Genomic DNA, 5,532 nt, shown 5'->3' on the forward strand with positions numbered 1-5,532 from the left:
TACATGAATATGATGTGGTGGTTCTATCAAAAATCTGCAGGGAAAAATCATTCTGAAATCTTACTTAAAATTTTTTGTGGGGGTAGTATGAACCAAAATATTCTTGATTTTTTAAATTAATTAAGAATGATAACTTAAGGGGCGCCTGGGTGGCTCAGTGGGTTAAGCCGCTGCCTTCGGCTCAGGTCATGATCTCAGAGTCCTGGGATCGAGCCCCGCATCGGGCTCTCTGCTCAGCAGGGAGCCTGCTTCCTCCTCTCTCTCTGCCTGCCTCTCTGCCTGCTTGTGATCTCTCTCTGTCAAATAAATAAATAAAATCTTTAAAAAAAAAAAAATAAAAAAATAAAAATAAAAAAAAAAAAGAATGATAACTTAAGATAATTGATAATTTTTTTAAAAATTAACAAGAATGGCACCTGGGTGGCTCAGTTAGTTAAGCATCAGTCTTCCACTCAGGTCATGATTCTAGAGTCCCGGGATGGAGTCCCCCATTGGACTCCCGGGGGGAGTCCCCCATTGGAGTCCCCATGCTCAATGGGGAGTCTGCTTCTCCTTCTGCCCCTCCCTCCTCCTGTGCTTACATGTACTCTGTCTCACTCTCAAAAATAAATAAATAAAATATTTTATAAATAAATAATTTAAAGATTAATGCAAATAACAAAAAAGATTGCTTTTTATGTGTCAGACACTTTTCAATTAGCAATAATCGCGCCTCAGATAAACCTCATTGGCTACGATACTGCCACTGCGCAAAGCTGTGTGTCAGACACTTTTTAAAGCATTTTTAATTGTACAAGTCTCATGAATTATTTAGGTATGTAGTAATTATTATCCCATATCAAAGATGAGGAAACTGAAGCACATGGATATAAAATAATTTACACAAGAAACATAGCTAAGAAGAAGTAGAGGTAGGATTTTAGCTCAAGAAGTCTAATTTTAGAGACTATGTTTTTTATTGCTAAATGAGGATAAGCAAATAAATTACTTAGCAGAGCATGTTAGGTAATAAATGCTCAATAATTGGAGGCTATAATTATTAATTGCTTATTGTTATAAATGAAGCTTAGTATTATTCTTCAGAATTATAATCCTTATTTTTTAGGATTATTTCTTCAGAAATATGTCTCTGTGATTCACAGTACAGCACCAATCCAGACACATGAAAAGAGTAATTAAAATGTTCCTCAAATGAGCATTCAAAAACAGGAAAACTTACATAAATATTCAAAATTATAACACTATGTTTTATTTATTTAGCAAACATTTGTTGAATTGCCATTATGTTCAGATCACTAGAGTAGTCTCTGGGATTAAAGAAATAGAAGAAACTATACTGGGACGCCTGGGTGGCTCAGTTGTTAAACATCTGCCTTCAGCTCAGGTCATGATCCCAGGGTCCTGGGACTGAGCCCCACATTGGGCTTCTTCCCCAGCAGGAAGCCTGCTTTTCCCTCTCCCACTCTTTATGCTTGTAGTCCGTTTCTTGCTGTGTCTCTCTCTGTCAAATATAAATAAAATCTTTAAAAAAAAAAAGAAGTAGAAGAAATTATAGTTGAACAACACAGGTTTGAACTGTGTCGGCCCACTTATTACCCAGATTTTTTCCATAAATGCAAGAGAGTACTATAGATGTATTTTCTCTTCATTATGATTTTCTTTTTTTTTTTTCCTTTTTTTTTCTTTTTTAAGATTTCACTTATTTATTTGAGAGAAAGCATGAGTTGGGAGGAGGGGCATAGGGAGAAGGAATAGAGACTCTCTGCTGAATAGGGAGCCCTTCACAGGGCTTGATTCCAGGACCCTGGAATCATGACCTGAGCCAAAGGCAGATGCTTAACTGACTGAGCCACTCAGGCACCCCATCTTCCTTATGATTTTCTTAATAATGTTTTCCTTTCTTTGGCTTACTTTATTATAAGAGTACAGTGTATAATACTTATATAAAATATGTGTTGATCAACTGTTTATATTATTGGTAAGGTTTCTGGTCAACAGTAGGCTATTAGTAGTTAAGTTTTGGGGGAATAGAAACTTATACATGGATTTTCAACCACACAGGGGGTGAGCACCCCTAACCCCAACAGTGTTCAAGGGTCAACTATAATATGACAAGGATTACAGAGGAGTACACAACTACCTAAGAGAGTAAATGGGAAAAGGGGAATGCTGAGTGTGGCTTGCCCATGGAACTGGCTTGATTTGATGTTGTAAATGAGAAGTGTGGTACTGAAGTATTTGGAGAGTTAGTGCCCTGCAATGATTAAGGAATTGGAGATATTGGCATGCCTAGGTTCAAATTCCAACATTATCACTGAGTAAGTAGCTTGACAAATGCTGTGACTTCTACAAATTTCCTTTTAAATTTTAGAACAGGAATAATATTGCCTACTTCAAAATTTTTAATAAGTATTAAAATATATTATGTATTACTAAACATGATATATGGCATAAATAGAGAACTTTGTGGAGTGATGGAAATTATTTAGGTGATGGTTACAGGGGAACATACATTTATCAAAACATGTTGAACTGAGCACTTAGTTGTACTGAATTATATGGAAATTACCTAAATAGTTTTGAAAAATCACCAGTTACCTCTTACGAACTTCTTGGGACTGATGACTTTCTTTTTTAAAAAGTTTTTTAGGGGTGCCTGGGTGGCTCAGATGGTTAAGTGTCTGCCTTCAGCTCAGGTCATGATCCCAGGATCCTGGGATCAAGCCCCATATTGGTCTCCCTGCTCAGCAAGGAACCTGCTGCTCCCCTTGCTTATGCTCTCTCACTCTCTCTGTCAAATAAATAAAATCTTAAAAAAAAAAATAGTTCTTTTAAACATCTTTCAAAGTGGCATGAATCAGACTTGTTAGCCGGTCTTCAGTATCTAATGACTCTCCAAAAGTCCCCAAAGATAGTCATCTTATAGTTCAGAGCTAGGAGGAAATATTCTCTGTGTCTAAGAAGGCTTTGTGTCTCATAATATTCCCGTACTGTAATGATTAATTTTATGTTTCAACTGGCAGGGTGTTTTTGACTAAGACTATCATTTAAGTAGGTAAACCCTGAGTAAAGCAGATTGTCTTCCATTATGTGAATGGCTCTAATGCAATCATCTGAAGGCCTGGGTAGAACAGAAAGATCAGTCTGTCCCAAGCAAGAGAGAATTCTCCAGCATACCATCTTTGGACTTGAACTGGAACATGAGCTGTCTTAGGCCTTCAGCCTGGGGCCAACCCTTTAGATTTTAGACTTGCTAGCCTCATAATCACACGAACCAAATCTTTATAATTAATCTCTCCCTTTGTATTTACACATTTTATTTTTTCCCTTTGGAAAATATTAACACAAATGTAAATTAAATTATGCAATGAGATGCTTTTCTTTATAGTGGGTCAGTACCTTGTGGGATTTTTAGAGTATAGCTTCTTGTAAAGAAGCTCTTCTAGTGAATGAGTTTGATGACACTTGCTGATCTGGCACATGAATGTGAAAGAGGGAAATGAAATATTTAAATTATCATGTGTGTTTAGTGCCAGATACTCTAATAGAGTCATTATGTAAAAGGTCAGTCCCAGGATAAAATCAAATAAATTAAGCACTGTTAAATCTATACTATTAAATTGTGTCTTTTCTTTTTTTCTGCTGATTTTGAAAAGCATAGAAGTTAAATTATTATAGAGACAATAAATCCTGGGTAATTTCGTCCTGGTTACTTAAGCTGACGACTCCTTGGGACAGCTCTCCAAGGAATAAATTAGTAAAAAGTTTTAAAATTCTTAAGGTAAAGAACTCTATTAGCCATAAGGTCCATAATAAATTTACTACTGCTTTAAAAACAACACCAAAACTTCATTAAAAAAATATGTGCCCATTGGGGCACCTGGGGGGCTTAGTCAGTTAATTATCCAACTCTTGATTTCGGCTTAGGTCATGATCTCAGGGTGGTGAGATGGAATCCAGTGTCAGGCTCTGTGTTGGGTGTGGAGCCTGCTTAATATTCTCTCTCCCTTTGCCACCCCTCTTAAAAAAAAAAAAAAATACACACACACACACACACACACACACGCCCACTGGAAAATTATTTCGGCAGACACTTTAATGTAAAAACAGAGTACATGTAAACATAATGGACTTCTGCAGTGCTTTGCACAGACTCCTCAAATATTTGTTGACTAAATGAATGGATCAATAAGAAAGCAACATGTAGAGAGCTGCAGATGCAATTTATTATAAATATGCAATTTTAAAACAGGATTGGTGATATGCAGGGAGTAACCTCCTATGGGAAATCACTGAGACCTGCACTGTACACAGGGCTTGGCAAAAACACAGTGTTAAATGTTTGCAAACTGAATCATTAAATATATGTATCTGTGTGGGAAATAGAATTTTTTTCAATGTTTGTGATAGGAAACTGCCTTCTAGTTGAAATCGCCTTGTTAATAAGCCTCTCTGGCACTTACAGACCAAAATGTATGGAGTCCAGTTAGTGTTGGCTCTACAAAGCTGCGCCCTGCAGAGACAGGAGCCAGAGGGCTTGTGTAGCAGGAGCTCCTTCGGTGGTTCACGGAGCTGTGCAGCCCAGTTTCCGGCCTGCAGACAGGTGGGGTGGGGGGCTTGTTAAATACAGGGTCAGGTTCAGTAGGTCTGGGTGGGGCCGAGACTCTGCAGGTCCAGCAAGCTCCCGGGTGATGCCCAGATGGGGTCCATAGAACACACTTGTATTCCCGGATAAACGGGCGGGCAGATGGAGCAGATAGGGGTGATGGGAAACACTGGAGAAGACCGGTTATGTGACCACAGGAGTCACTTAACTTTTCCGACTCCAGATGGTCTCATGGGAAAAATGCGTGTGATGATGATGATCATGATGATGCCGACGACGACTATGACGACAACGATGATGATAGGAGGATAACACGTCATGGATCCTTAGGAGAATTAATGCAGAACTTAATGTAAAAATCAAGGCGCGTGCTCTGTCGTGGCCTTTGCTCCACAGATGCTCGCTGACCCAATGCTAAGCACAGAACACATGCTCCCTGTAGGTCCGAGGAGTCCACTCCTGGTCCCTCTTCGTGCCAAGGACAGCACTTCCCACTGGGCAGGGGTTCAGGCCACATTTGCTCAGTGCAGTCAGAGTAGAGCAATAGATGCCTGTAGAGACAGGGACACCTGGAGGATGGCTCCAGGGGCCCCAACAGGCAACTTTTTAAAAAGTTTTTAATTCCAGTAAGTTAACATACAGTGTTATATTAGCTTTGGGTGTATGATATAATAACTCAGTAATTCCATACATCACTCCGTGTTCCCCATGACTTGTGCTCTCCTTATTCGCCATCACTATTGCACCAATTCCCTGCCCCACTCCCCTCTGCTACCCACCATCTGCTCTCTGTAGTTAAGAGTGTGTGTCTTGGTTTTGTCTCTCTCTCCCTCTGTCTCTGTCTCTCTCTCTCTTTTTTTTAACTTTTCCAGTTTTGTTTTGTTTTTCAAATTCCACACATGAGTGAAATCATATGGTATTTGTCT

At 39.0% G+C, this 5,532-nt stretch overlaps 1 non-coding gene across 1 annotated transcript; it reads right to left on the bottom strand.

The window, feature by feature from the left end:
* Positions 1-620: 620 nt before the first annotated feature.
* Positions 621-757, bottom strand: LOC116866452. Its single transcript, XR_004382392.1, has one exon. It is a non-coding gene; the product is annotated as a U4 spliceosomal RNA (small nuclear RNA).
* Between the last annotated feature and the right edge of the window lie 4,775 nt (positions 758-5,532).

The sequence above is a fragment of the Lontra canadensis genome, unplaced genomic scaffold (genome assembly GCF_010015895.1).
Source record: "Lontra canadensis isolate GAN:19392208 unplaced genomic scaffold, GSC_riverotter_1.0 scaffold9, whole genome shotgun sequence".
Taxonomy (NCBI): Eukaryota; Metazoa; Chordata; class Mammalia; order Carnivora; family Mustelidae; genus Lontra; species Lontra canadensis.